The following is a 15,717-nucleotide window of genomic DNA, read 5'->3' as shown; positions in this document are numbered from 1 at the left end:
ACTAAGGTTCTTCCCACAGTTCCTTGCTTTTATTCTTTATTCCGGCATTTTTCCTTGCTTTTATCCTTTATTCCTGCATTAAATGCATAGTAGACCACAAAGCAAAATATCCAACTCTAACTCATCTCATAAACAAAATATGATCAAAAGTATGCAATAAGTTGTGAGAATAGTTGGTTTTACTAAACTAGGAGGTGAATTAAGGCCCATATAATCACCCAATGATGAGGCTCATCAGAAGGGACCAACAAGGAAATTAGGTGTTTGATTGAAGAGTGGGAAGCAAATTTGAACTGTCAAGTGGGCTCGACGGATATTGAGATGGAGGACTGGCGAGCAATGGTGTCGGATCTTGGGCATACCTGCGGGCGAGTGACCCAGTTCAAACAGACTTTATATTTGTATTGGACCATGAAAAGTCTCCTGGGCAAGGCCTTGGAATAGATTTCAGTGAGCATGGCGACAACAGTACAAGACTTCCCTAACTACAAGTAGGACTTCTAGAAACTTCAATTCCAGCTGCAAAAACATGATGGGCGCCTACGCTGAATTGAGGATCACCTCCCTTGTCGTCTTTCACAGATTGTGTTGTCAGGCTCCAATGTCAAGGACCTAGCCCTGGTCGAATCTGCTTCTGTCAAGGGAGAAGAATACACTACTAGATGGTTTCAATTTCGATTAGTATATATGCGAGTAGCTTTTAATTTTCATAATGATGTTTTATATGTTCATAGGCAAATAGTGTGTGGACATGGTAAAGATATACGAACCTATATAGCTTTGGTAGAAAGACTTACTATTTTTTGCTACTAGATAGCTTATCATGCTGTCAGGTGTCCAACAGACTTGGTTTCCCTTTGGGCAAGTTGAAGCCACCTAACTATTCATGTGGATGTAACTTATTTATATTTTAATGAAAATGAAAGGATCTACCAAGCTCATATATATATATATATATATATATATATATATATATATATATATATATATATATATATATATCAACAGGAAAAAAATAAGTTTTATAGTTAAAATTTTATTTGTTCCTATATACACTTTATATAGCATTCAAAAATACAATTTAAACAATGAAAAAAATTACACATTGTATTTTGCACCTAAAGAAATTTGATACCTCTCTATTCATGTTAGATATGTATTTAACCATCTTAACCATGGTTGTAACAAGGGATCAGAAGGATCAAATCTCACTCCGCAAACATCTTTTAGAGTGCAAAACTTGAAAAATGGTCACACCACCAAATATTTAGTCTCCCAACACTTAGATTGGATTGTATAAATTACACAACTTAATCTTGCTATTCTATCGCATCTTTGGTGGATTCCATACAAAATTTACATGAAAAATATACCTGAACAACCAAAAAAAAAAAAAACAAGAATTAATTTGTTTTAATTATTTTATATAATATGTACATATTTTTTTGTTTAACTATATATAATATATACACAGTTGACATTGAAATATTTTACTTAATATCAATATTAAAATATTTTAATTCTAATTCATGTTATTATGATATTTAAATGTCATATATTAATTTAAAATTTAAAATTAAATGAATTATATAATTTCTTCTTACTATTATTATTATTATTTTACTTAAATATCATATATTAATTTAAAATTTAAAATTAAATAAATTATACAATTTCCTCTTCTTAATATTAATTTTGAATTATTTCTTTTTTAAATAATAAAATATTTTATTATAACTAATACCATAATGATGTTCTCTCTTTATATATTAAATATGAAATTGATACTGAAATAATTAATTTAGATATTCAATTATTTGTATAGAAATATTTCTTTAAAATATCATAAATTTTAATCATTTTAAAATTAGAAAACAAACAAAAAAACAAACTAACTAACTAACTATGTTACTTCTTTCCGTCAAACATATATATTTATTTTTATTTTGAAAATATTTTTTCTACCCGCTCCAAGTTTAAAACAAGGACTTACATATCCCTTTTTCCTAAATGTAAAATACTCCGCACAATACGGGGCTCCAACTATTTCTTGAGGGTGCAACTTTTCTCCGACGAGAACAGCAATCTGTACTCTAAATTTCACCCTGGCGCGAAAAAGAATGAGTGCCTACGCAGCATAGGAAATAAAACTTGCCGGCACCGATGGAGCCTCGGTACACGTGGACTAGCGAGGAGTCGTAGTCAAAGTCAAGCCAGCTACCAAAACTTGTTTGCTAACTGCCATTAGAATGTTGTGTCCGGTGCCACTCAGTCTGCTAATTACTTTGATACCATACCCAGTGGCATCATAGGGTGAATAAATGTCAACTTAAAAGACAAAAAAGATTCTCAGAAACTCTATTCAGTTATATGATTACAGCTTTCCTTTTAGCAGTGCAGTTATATTCCACAAGCAAAGTTAACTCCAGATCTTCACATATTGCCATACCGACTGTGAGTGATCATTTTGTTCCAGTGAACAACTGATAGAATAACCATTTGGTAATGACCATCAGTAATGCTCTAATGATTTCCTGCAAACGCAAGTGCATCCACAGCTAGGATTTATAATTTCCCTACTGAATTTAGCAAATGGAGAATGACTTAGAAAATGCTTCGAGTGGGCCTTATTTAGATCGTGAAAAGTTTATTTGAGATACATTCAAATACTTAATCTAAGGATTATTGGTCATAGAGAGTGTAACGACATACATGTAGCATTATTGTATTCAGAGAATTTCAATAACGATCTCCCAAATCTCTGCAGCATAGCAACCATCAAGATAAGCCAAGTAATAAGTGAAAGCAATTAATGATCGAAGCGCATGTATTGAAATTCCATCTGAGCCTCAATCATCCCAGTATAGACATATAAGCCTTGTCCAAATACTAGGAAAAAAGAGAGCGGAGCATTTTCAGTGTTGAAGAGTCTTCCAAATCATCATTCAAAATGTCTAGGCAAAGTTGAATTAACATAAAATGAGGAGCAATTTATAAAAAAGAAAAGTTTAAATTTGTTCTGCAAAACATTATTCGGCATTATGCTCTTAACTAATGTTATCAAATGCCTTCAATATCACTGTGCAAAATCTGCAGCCAAAATCAACTTTGTGGAAATTTTGCTTATTAATATCTCAATTTAGGTGGCTGCTTGAAATGATAGTCTGTGCCCTGCGGATGGAGTAATTAACTTGGCAGGTGAGTTATCTTGAGAGGCTTTCGCTTCCATGATCCTGGTTATTCACTCACTGATTTTTGTATGGACCAATAACCATTGTTCATAAACATACGTTCCTTGTCATTATTCTCCTTCAATTTAAGATGGGACCTTCACTATACTGCAGAACCAATCCAGTCATTTAAATGAAAGTTATGCAGGAGATACATAATGACTGGATCCTGTTGTTCCAACGATATAGCTTCATTGGTCAAGGATACCTGTAATTAAGATGAACTACAGGGTGGTCCATCCAACAAGATATAAATCTACAAGATAAACAGCCTCCTTTCATCAAGATATAAATCCACAGGATTTAGTAGCTTCCATCTGCCACAATGTAAATCCATGAGAATAATCAGTCTAAATGCACGAGCTACAAAGTTGATATTGGCCTTATTACTTGCAACTCTAGCGAAGATTATTTGAAACCACAACCTCCATATAGCTATGCGAGAATAATTCAATAACTCTGGGTGAGGGATCATAATATTACCCATTAGACAACCAATGTAAGGAACGGATGCAGTTAACTTCAGCAAGATGCCACTTCCATAATAACTATTGAGATGTGAATTTGAAGTCTGCAGAACCGCAAATGACAAGCCTGCACAGATAGCACATACAATGAACATAAAACACAATACCATGGCTTCTAAAATGAAGATGTATCACTTTAAATATATGCAGTGCCATGATTACGAGAATGGAGGGTGAAAGTATATTAAGGGTTTCTGCTTAATACTACGAAGATAAAATCTCAGCAAAGTGTAGCAAACTAACAACTAGCTACAGTTGATTTTTCACATCCTATTATTAATTTTCATAGGTGTTCTTGTTGTGTACCTAAACACAACAACTTTGTACAGGAGAAATTTTGTCTGTGAGCTCACCGTTTGCAATAATATTAATCTTTAGTCCTTTGATATTTTGTATGATGCCACTTGTGTTAAATAAGGCCTCAAATAGAGAATTAGTGAATATATGATTACTTAGCTGAATAAGTGTCTAATCACCCCATAAAGGTAATTTGGGTCACAGGTTAGGGCTTTAGCCCCTCTTTTGTATCCCTTCTCTTGCATCAGTTCATATCTACCACTCACTAATATTATATTACTCATTTGAGTACATTTTAGAGAAGTCATACTCCATTATTCAAATTTGCAGGTGCAATACACTCTTGGCTATTCAGGGGCCCCGACTCCTTTATTCAGCTGCTTATTTTGTTATTTGAGCTTCACTCCCATCATATTTCTATGCAAAGAAATGGGGAGCAGTCTGTAAACTCCTCCTTCAAGTGCCAAAAACAAAAGAGTTCAGGGAGACAGATCTCAGGGGAGGGGGGACGGAGCGCTTGATTCTCATAGAACGAACAGAATGGAAGGAGTGGGTGAAACACTTGCAAAGAGAGCTCGGAGGGAAAAGCCATGGAGTTCCTGTGCAGGAAGAAGGACCACTAGGCCACCAACCATCCAGCAAACAAAGACACTTCACTATAAATTTCTTAGTTCCATCCCGAAAAGGAGAATAGATGTATCAGCCAATGTTGAAGAGAGGAATTGACGAGAGCAGCGGAGGAACGCGTGCATGACCAGAGTGACTCTGGACATGGATAAATGTTATTATTTTGGCTACACAGCTTAAACAGGAGTTTCATCAAGCTTTGGCTCGCCTTGAAGAGCTACTGCTACACCCTCAGCAAGATTCGAAGGATCCTGTGCAGAAAATGCCTTCAAACCAAGAATACTTGAAGACAATGATGCACATCATAGAAGACAACCTCACATCCATCAGAGGTGTCTTCCAAAACCAAGCAAACATGTTTTACCTCAACCGCAGGGTAATGAGAGACATCAATACTTTGCTAGAAAATAAGATTCCAAGCCCAATTATAATTGATAAAGAACCCTGCCCACCTGTGGTTGATGAGCAGAAAACAAGATAACTCAGCTAAGCCTCTGTCCTCTAAATTTTGGATTTATGCTTTTGAATTTTTTTATTGTTTAGACTTAAATGTTTAAAGACATAAAACAGTTGACTGTGCAAGGCAACAGAAAGAGTAGGGCTTTTGACAATGATATGGTCTAAGTACACAGAGAGGTTAATAACCCAGGCCCTGTAAAGATTTTGTAAACTAAGTACTTTTTCGTCCCTTCAGAGACAGTATAAACATCTTCCCAGCGATGAAAAAATTGTAGATCAAGGTAAAGTACACATTTTAATTTTAATAAGCCAGCTTTTAAACCCAGCTTGAGTCTGGTTGAATAATGAAGTTCAATTTTGGCATGTTAAGAGGTTCCCCTCAACACAAAGTAAAAGAGCTCTGAAAAGGAAAACTCAAGAAAGAAACCCGGCAGTTGTTCTTGTTATGAGCCAAATTTATCCAGCCATTGGATTGGGGACGTATGCAGATATGTTTGGCCATCTGTTGTCTTTCATCAGTAGAACCAAAAAGGTATAGTAATAGGATGAAATATCAAAGCCATTTCAGATTCCTAGGTTAAAACTATATTTAATTTAGTTGAAATGAATGTCTAATTTACTGTCATAATCCCAATAACCTGGTACATCTGAACATGAAACAGAGCATTTGGTCCTCTCTCTTGAAGATGAGGAAATTTGATGAAATATTAGTTACAGAGATGGGGGGTTGTTTGCTTGGATGAACAGAAGATTTGAAGATCCATTCATACCTGAATGCTATCACAGACTTCTGATTCCTAAAGATTTTGAGATAGATAATGATATATTGAAACCAGGGTCCTCTCTTAATCAGGCTCAAATCACTAGCCAATATGATGTAGGAGCATCTCTGCCTGTGAGTAATCCTGCACAGCCAGTTTGATTTCGGGCATAGTTTCTTTAAGTAGTGCTAAGTTCTTTCTTCTTGAAGTCTGGTGCTTGGCATGATTTTCAGGGACCAGCAGGAGTACTTAAGGTTTTAACAGAGTATGAAATCATTAGTTTTATTCTCCTAGGCAGATTTCAGGAATTCAAATCCCCAGCACCAGAGTGCACAAAGAAGCAGGTCTGTAGAGCAGTCTGCCTGGGTTCCCATGTGCTGTAGAACAGGAGGGAGGTGCAGTTAGTAGGAAAGGAGAGGGTGCATGCATGCACCAAACTTAGCTTATTTCTTTTTTGTCACCTTCAGTTCACTGCTGTTCCAGATTTAGTAATTGCCAGTTCAGTTCAGTTTCCTATTTAAGTTCAGTTCAGTTAGACATGCATAATCTATACGAAGGGCACAGATTGCTAGGTAGTTAGTGTGTATGCATGAGGAACTGAGTGAGGACAAAGATTCCAAAGAGTAGAGTGCATGCACACATGCCACAGTTATCCTCCAGTTGGTGTGCATTAACTCAGGCACTTTTTCCATGTAAGTTGGCACACTAGCTGTGATGGTTAGGGTTAGGCTTCAACTCTATCAAATTGTCAATTGAGGGCCCTTCGTATTTTTCCAGGTATATTGTATCTTCTCTCTTCTTCCTCATCTATAAAGGAGGCATAGGGAAACCTCTGGTGGTTCGAGAGATTGAGTTTTTGAGCTATAGCATTTTAGGTTTAGGTTACTGTTTTCAGATTTGATATAAAGAAGTGATGTTGTTTTGAATGTTCAGATCCACATGTTTGCTGTTCATACTACTGGCAGTATGTGCTTGTAGGTTACTGTACTGTATAGCTGTCATTTTCATTGGTGTTTCAGTTTTTAGCTTACCATGGTCTGATTTTTGACAAGAGAGTAACTGGCAGGCAGTCAAGTGTATTATGTGCTATTTGAAAGGAATCATTCATATGGGTATTCACTGTGCAGCAGAAGCTCCTAATACATCTTCAAGGACCCTCTGATGCAGATAGGCTGGTGATCTTGATGGTGTCATTCCACCTCTGGTTACTTGTTTACTACTAGTTCTAGACCAGTTTCGTAGTGTTCTAATAAGAGAGACTGTGGTTCTATCTTCTACATAAGTTGAGTATGCCGGCACTATCCCATCTAGGAATTATCTTGTCTGGATGAGGATGATTCTTGAACAGTGGGGTCTTGCAAAAAAGGGCCCTACCCCTCGATCAAAGAACTATAAAACTTGATCCTAATCCTGTGGATCATCAGAAATCTAAACATGGTCAGCTTTAGATTAAGTATATCTGTCATCTCTACATTCTGGTATGTATTGTGCCCATCTTTGTTCCTTGAGCCAATCAACTTGCACATATCTTCACCAAAATCTTGTCAGGGTCAAACTTTACTAGTTTGCAGCATCATATTTGTGTGGGCAACTTGCAAACTACAGTGAATGATGTGCTATAATGGCATCTCTATATGGCCCCTAGGGCATATTCACCTTGGGGTGGTAACGGGGTGGGCGAAGTGTGATCCGTAAACCACCGTGGATATTCCACTGGAGAGTTCGTCACAACAGATCTAATAAAACTATATTTAAAAATCCAAAATCTACACTACTAGGGTTTTATTTTTCTTTAGATTTTTGGATCTGTAGATTACGGTTAATTGCATATGCATGCAAATCAAAATAATGCAGAAAATAGAGAACAACAAAATAAAAGCTCACAAACATGATTGACACAAGATATGACCTACGAAACCCTTTCAACAAAAAACCCAGCTGGAAGATGAGGCTGCTCTGCTCCCTTTCTCTGAATAGAAAATGGTTGCAAGTAGAAAGAAGTATGGTTTGTGGCCCCTGGGATATTACAATGCACAAATCTTCACCATGTGCTCTATCTCCTATCCCTCTCGCCTATTTTTACTCATCTATGGAACAAATGCACTCTAAAAGAAAGGAACCCCTTTTCCTCCTAGTGGCCTGGTTATAACATAGCCCGATAGCCTACTAGTGATTAGGTTTGACTACCTCAACTTTTAGAATTACAATATGGACTTTTCTAAAGTCTCTTTCATCATAATCACGTGGCTAGCCCCGTGTCTATGAATAATGAGGGCTGACGTGGCATCCTCTTGAATTATGGTGGTGAAAACAGGAAGGTCAACTTCTGAGTGGCACAACTTTTGCATATGGACTCTGATTGAGGTGATTCTTGCATCGTTGAAAATGTCTCTATGTGTAGAATATGAAAAAAAAAATGTGGCGCTAAAGTGGCAAAAGTTTACCCCAAAAAAAACATTGTTTGATGTCTCAAAATGCTCCCAAAAGGTTTCAAACATTAATTTTCCAAACTGGGTCCCACTAGTAAAAATGGTCCTGTGAGTTGTTGCTAAAGTGGCATAAGTTTACCCCAAAAAAAACATTGTTTGATGTCTCAAAATGCTCCCAAAAGGTTTCAAACATTAATTTTCCAAACTGGGTCCCACCAGTAAAAATGGTCCTATGAGTTGTTGATTCCTCTATTTTTTCCACTCTAAAAGCATCAATATGGATGAAAAATACAAAGTTTCATTGAAATTGCAGCAATTGGAATTTATTCTCCTAACTAATTAGCAGTTTAATTGTTTACGGCAATTAGCGAATAATTCACACTGCAATTCTTCACAAAAGAAATATGTTGTGGAAGTAAAATAAGGAACTAAGAAATAGATGCACACATAAAAATTGACACTAATTACACTATTTTTTGGACTAACAATCCCCGGAAAAACCTTGAAGGGGAAACTAGTGTAGCAAATGAGGTTTATTTTATTATGCAACAAAATTTGAGAGTACAATATCTAGATGCCCGGAAATCGTCTAGCAAATATCGGGCAAAATACCTGGGAGAGAATTTTCTCCCTCTACAAATCAACTCGGCCTCCACGGGCCTGCTCGCACTCCTTACTAGCAACTCACACTGCCAAAAAGGAGCATTGTTGGCCTAGAATCACACGCACTGCCTACAAATTGAGTCAAACTGAGTCGTCCAACCTCCCTTTGCTTCTGGAAGTGACTCGCTCCGCCTCCCGGATGATCTCCTGGCTTTCGACAATTGAAACGACCTCTCTTGCAACACTCACAATGGGGTTTCTTGCTACTCGAGTTGGCTACAGTGGCCCTCTCTGCAGCTAATTCGACCTCTTCTCTCCTGCCACTCTGGCACTTAAGAAACGCTAGAAAAATTTCCTCAAGAATTTTTTGTTGCTCCCTCTCTCTGATGCTCTCCCTCTTGCTTGCACTCTTCCCATGTTGAATCTTTGTGCATTGGGTAGCTCGATTTGCCTTGCTCTCCCTCTTGTAACTATGTTTATCTCCATCCCATCGACTTCTCTTATAATCTCTCGATGGAGCATCAATGACCAAGATCTAATCGTGATCAATGGCTAAGATCATCTTAGACTTGATCCATGTCATTTTCTGGAAGTCTCTAGATCCTAAGTCGGTATCCTCAATCAATTCCCATTAATTAATCAATATTTTTTAATTATTGATCAATTATTTTAATTGAGTGGTCTCTAGGTGTTTTCTCCCAAAATATTTTCTGGGCTTGGGAGATCTCATGTTCCTTAGCCTCTTACACACAAATCGAGACTAGAAAACTTGTCCGATGTTATCAAAACAATTCATAAACTAACACTCCTTCTTAGCAAGGAAGGTGTTCTCCACCATACCCATCTGTTCTCTGAAGTAGACGAACTTAGTTCACCCTAGAACTTTTGTGGGTATATATGCAACCTATTGCTATGTGGGAACATGTTGTACCCAAATTGACCCACGCTGCACACAATCTTTGATGAAGTGGTAGCGTATGTCTATATCCTACAATCTATCATGAGACACTGAATTTTTAGAGAGCCTGATACAACTTTGATTATCACAATAGATATTGGTTGCCTCCATCTTCTGATGGAACAGACTCACCAGCAACTTCTGGAGCCAAATAGCTTCGCATGTAGCCATGATAGCTGGCATGTACTCTGCCTTTGCAAAGCTCAGTGCTACGGACTTCTACTTCTTGTTACAGCAAGATACAAACCTTGATCCAATGTTGAAGCAACACCCAAATGTGCTCTTTCAATCCACTAAATTGCCTGCCCAATCTACATTTGTGTAACCACATAACCTAACACCATCACCTCGAGTATACCTCAACCCATACTCGACTGTGCCGCACAAATACCAAATAACATGCCTCGTTGTTGTCCAGTGCACTCTCTTAAGTTCAACCATCAACTAACTGGGAGTGTTGGCCACGAAGCAAATATCTAGCCTAGCGTTGACGAGATACATGAGGGAACCAATGAGCTACCTATACAAAGTTGTGTCAACATCCTCCAATTAGTAATCATTGACATTGACATAGGTTTACAGTCCTGCATCCTGAACTTCCTCAAAATCTTTGTAGTATATCACCCTTGACCAAGAAAACTCCCCATCCCTATGCCATACCTCTGGGGCCTAGGAAATAATGCATTAGCCCCAAATCCTTCATGTCAAATTCTGCTGCCAGGTTCCTCTTGCAATCCTCTATGAGCCCTGATGACCCAGTCAGAAAGACGTCATCCACATACAATACCAAAATGAGTGGCTCAACCTTTACCATCAGAGAGTAAAGGTTGGGATCTCCATTGCTCTTGAGAAATCCCATCTGCTGCAAGTAGTTCTCTATCTTACCATACCATGTCCTGGGAACCTATTTGATCCCGCATAGTGTTCTCTTCAGTCTGCACACATGTGTGCCCCTCTCATGTATCTTGAATCCCTCTAATTGTTCGATGTATACTTTCACCCCTATTAGCCCATTCAAGAATGTTGCCTTGACGTCCATCTGGTGAATCTACCATCCCATCTGCGCTACTAGAGATATAACTTACCAGATGGAAGTATATCTGGCAACTAAGGCAAAGGTCTCCTCATAATTTATGTCTTCCTTTTGCGCATACCCCTTGGCCATGAACCTAGCTTTGTACTTCTCCACGCTACCATTTGCAGCGTACTTTATCTTGTAAATCAATCAAGAGCCCACAACTGACCTGTCCACAAGTCTCGGCACTACCTCCAAAACATTGTTTGTCATGATAGAGCTATACTCTTCTACCATGGCATCCACCCACACCTAATGTTGTGCGGCCTCCTGATAGCTGGAAGGTTCAACAACCTGTGCCACCAATGCTTGGTACCTATCTGGTTGTTTGTGTTCTCTCCTGTTTGTCCTAGGAGCTCCTATGAACTCCTCTGCATCCCTCAACGTTTGACGAACTTCTCTGTTGGTTCGTCCACTAGTGGTGGGAGGATCGACTAGCTCCTCATCTTGCCTCTGCTGCTTCGTCTGTTGCAAACTCACTGGATCTCCTGCACCTGAGGTCGTGCTCGTACCAGTAACTATACTATATCCCTACGACTGTCCTTGCAGTTGTCTCTGCGGTTGCCCCTGTTGTTGGACCAAGGAGCTTTTGTTGGCTAACTCTGATCATCTACGGCATCACGCGAGATATTTTGAAGGCTATGTCCTCCATGAACTTTACGTCATGTCTCATAATAATCTTCCTCCTGCTAGGAATATAGATCTTGTATGCCTTTAAGGTTTCACTATACCCAACGAAGAACCCCTTCTCTACAATCTGATCTAACTTAGTGTGTTTTTCATTTGGTACATGGCAGTAAGCTATACTGCCAAAGATCCTAAAGTGACTAACTTCTGCCTTCTTCCTTGAGAAGACTTCTTCCAATGTTATCTTCCCCAACGCCCTGTCAAGAACCCTATTATGTATATACACTATCGTGTTACATGCCTCTGCCCACAAAAACTTGGGCATGTCCTGGTCATACAACATGGCTCTTACCGCCCCAACTATAGACCTATTCTTCCACTCTGCTACTCCATCGTGTTGAGGATTGTATCAAGTCGTCCACTCCCTCTTAATGTCGTCTTTCGCACAGAAGTTGATGAAGTCACTATCTGTGTACTCTCCTCTGTTATTTGAGCAAAGCACCTTGATCTTTTTCCTTGTCGCATTCTCCACTAGAGCCTTAAACTCTTGGAAGCAACTAAAGACCTCATCCTTGGTCTTCAAGAAATAGATCCAAGTTTTCCTGGAATAGTCATCAATGAAGGTGACGAAGTACTCGTACCCTCTGAGAGATCTAGTGGACATTGGACCGCAAATATCTGAGTGTATAAGCTATAACACACCATCTGATCTACTGTCACTTCTTGGGAATGTTTCCTTAGCATATTTCCCAAGTACGCAACCTCTGCATACATCATCGTGTTATGTGCTCAATTCTGGAACACCCATCACTGTCTCCTTGAGCATCCTAAGTGTTCCATGGTGTAAATGTCTTATTTTCCTATGTCATAATTCATTCAGGTCTCTCCCACTGCTACTGCAATCATTGTTGTTGTTGCTAACTAGTGCCTGTGGAGAATTGAGCTACAACTTGTATAACCTGCAAACTCCAATCTGCGTCACCTTCTTCCAATTCTGGTGTTTGATGAACACCTTCTTCCCCACAAAGTGGACATCATATCCCTTATCTTGTAGTTGAGATACTGAATTAGGTTCATACCTAAGTCGGGCACATGCATCACATTTGTAACATTGGTAGTTGCCCCAATCTCTCTCTGAATCTCGATGGTACAAGCTCCAACTAGAGTACATTTATTTTTGTTTCCCATTTGAATCTGGAAGTCCATTTGCTCCTCCTTATAGCTAGAGAAGTATTCACTAACTCCTGTCATATGAGTTGACATTCCACTGTATATATACCAGACACCCTATGAAGTTGAGCTAGAGAGGCAAGTTATCTGAGCGAATTCATCCTCCAACCTGGAAGATAAATCCGTAGCCCCTTGAATGTTGAATCCATCTGCAACCATACAAAAGAAATTTGATATTTTTACTAGAGAAGTCCTGGGTATAATTTTTGTGTGCTCCTCTTCTTGTCCCACGCAGATCTGCAATTGCTACCCTTGTTGCAAATCTTCTGTGCCCAGATCTACTCTACAAATCAATTGATCTGTGCATCGAAACTGCTTCCCGAAAACCACACTGCCTGCAAACTATGCTTCTGAGAAAATCGAACTTTTCCTACACTGCCTCTAGAAATCGATTTTTGCCTAGCAATTCACACTTCTGGCTTGGCCTGCACAAAATTGAATCATGTGCTTCAGGTCATCCTCTGAATCTCCACAATTCTACTGATCTTTAGCCTTTGAGCTTCTAACTTGATCAATAATGCTCTGATACCATGTGAAATTTCCTTGAAATTACAACAACCGAAATTTATTCTCCTAACTGATTAGCAGTTTAATTGTTTAGGGCATTTAACAAATAAATCAGACTGCAATTCTTCAAAAAAAAATATGTTGTGGAAGTAAAATCAAGAACTCAGAGATAGATGCACACACATAAAGATTGACACAATAATTGTTGGACTAATAGTCCCCGAAGGGAAAATCGATGCAGCAAATGAGGGTTTATTTTTATTATGCAGCAAATTTTGAGAGTACAATATATGGATGCCCAACTAGCAATCCTCCAGCAAATATCTGGGAGAGAATTTCCTCCCTCTTGAAATCAACTCAGCCTCCACTGGCATGCTTGCACTCCTTGATAGCAACTCACACTCCAATCAAAAATGTGCATTGTTGGACTAAAATCACACACATTGTCTGCAAATCAACTCCAACTGAGTCGCCCAGCCTCCCTCTGCTTCTAGAAGTGACGCGCTTTGCCCCCTGGATGATCTCCCGGTTTCCAGCAACTGAAACGACCTTTCTTTGAGCACTTGCACTGGGGTTTCTTGCTGCTTCCATGGGTTGTTGTCGTCCTCTTTGCAGTTGATTCTGCCTCTTCTCTCCTGCCACTCTGAAGCTGAAGAAATGTTGGAAATTTCTCCTCAAGAATTTTTTGTTTCTCCCTCTCTTTGATGCTCTCCCTCTGGTCTGAGTTCTTCCCATGCTGAATCTCTATGCGCTGGGTAGCTCGACATGCCTTGCTCTCCCTCTTGTATCTGTGTCTATCTCCATCCCATCGACTTGCTCTTATAATCTCTTATTGGAGCATCAACGGCCAAAATCTAATCTTGATCAATGGCTAAGATCATCTTAATACTTGATCCATGTTATTTTCTAGAAGCCTTTAGAGCCTCAGTCGACCTTCTCAATCAATTCCCATTAATTAATCAAATTTCCTAAGTTAGACTTAGGAACTTTTAATTATTGATCAATGAATTTTAATGAATGGTCCCTAGGTGTTTTCTCCCAAAACCTTTTATGGGTTTTAGAAATCTCGTGTTCCTTAGCCTCTCAAACACAAATCGAGACTAGAACACTTGTTTGATGCTACCAAAACAATTCATAAACTAACAACAAACAATACAATGATCTAATCCGGATCACACCTCCCCATTTTGGGAGGCTTTTGGTCCCCAAAAGTTTATACTGAATGAGGTGAGGAAATTTTTCCTCCACCTTCTCTTGAGCATACCATTTAGCTTTCCCTAGAAGTTATCCTTCCAAACTAATCTACCAAAGGTCATGCTACCCATGTCTTGTAGTTTCTGACCTCTTCTGAGAAACTGTATTCTCTAACAACTCTGCCTGAGCATCTAGTGCCAAATCCTCCACAGAAGGTAGGACTTATTCCTCTTCTTGATCTAGCATGGAAGGCTCATAGAGCTTTAGATTCTCCACATTCACAACTAATTATATGCGCATGTATGGGGTTAGATTGAGTCTATAGGCATTATCTCCCACCTTTCCAGTATCTCAAATGGAACATATCACAGAGTCTTGATTTCTTACCAGGACCCTATAGCCTCTCCTTGTTCAATTGTAACCATACTGTATCTCCCACCTTGAACAACTTATATGTTCTATGTTGATCATGCCTAGCCTTGTATTTTTCCTGTGACTTCTGCAGTGTCTCCTGTACCTATATATGGATTTGCTTGATCTTCTCAACAAAATTTTCAACCTTCGAGGCATCCCTTGTAATATCATCCCTCACTCCTCATTGTTGCCCATATGCAACATCCAGAGATGAAGGCGGGAAATATCCAAAGCAAGTTTCAAATGGGGACTTATCAATAGAATTGTGGATTGCTCAGTTATAAGAATGTTGTATATATTCCAGATTTTCATCTGAAGTCTTTAGATGCTTTGATTATAATCCCTCAAAGGCTGCACCAAAGTCTTGTTGACTACTTCTGTTTGCCCATTTGTCTAAGTATGGAATGTTGTAGACCTCTTCAACTTTGTGTCCATCTCCTCCCGCAATATAGTCAAGATGCAATCAGAAATCTTGTGTTCCTATCTGAAATGATGCCCCTTGGTATCCCAAAGTGCATCCAAACCTGTTCAAAGAACAAGTTTGCTACTTCTTGCCCATTGATGGTCTTTTTATAGAGCATCAAAACACACATCTTGTTGAACATGTCAACTACCACGAACAAGTAGTCATTTCCCTTCCTGGTTGTTGGTAAACCTCCTATAAAGTCCATGGAAATTATTTCCCAAGGATAAGTGGGTATAAGTAAGGGGTGATATAGACCTTGTTTCCTGTTACTAGGCTTGTTGGCACAACAAAGCATGCATCCTCCTATGAACCT

The 15,717-nt window shown here is 38.8% G+C and overlaps 1 pseudogene across 1 annotated transcript in view; it reads right to left on the bottom strand.

The window, feature by feature from the left end:
* Positions 1-3,144: 3,144 nt before the first annotated feature.
* Positions 3,145-15,717, bottom strand: part of LOC149194314 (pentatricopeptide repeat-containing protein At2g13600 pseudogene) — a 47,551-nt pseudogene continuing 34,978 nt past the window's right edge. The window contains exons 2-3 of the transcript XR_016255084.1: positions 3,714-3,824; positions 3,145-3,547 (exon numbers count right to left, since the gene is read on the bottom strand). The product of XR_016255084.1 is annotated as a pentatricopeptide repeat-containing protein At2g13600 pseudogene (transcript). The remainder of the gene's footprint in view (positions 3,548-3,713; positions 3,825-15,717) is intronic.

This window comes from Pinus tabuliformis, chromosome 2_2 (assembly GCF_031772625.1).
Source record: "Pinus tabuliformis cultivar Carrire ecotype Pingquan chromosome 2_2, CPIR1, whole genome shotgun sequence".
Taxonomy (NCBI): domain Eukaryota; kingdom Viridiplantae; phylum Streptophyta; class Pinopsida; order Pinales; family Pinaceae; genus Pinus; species Pinus tabuliformis.
This window is presented reverse-complemented; position numbering and strand designations above follow the sequence as displayed.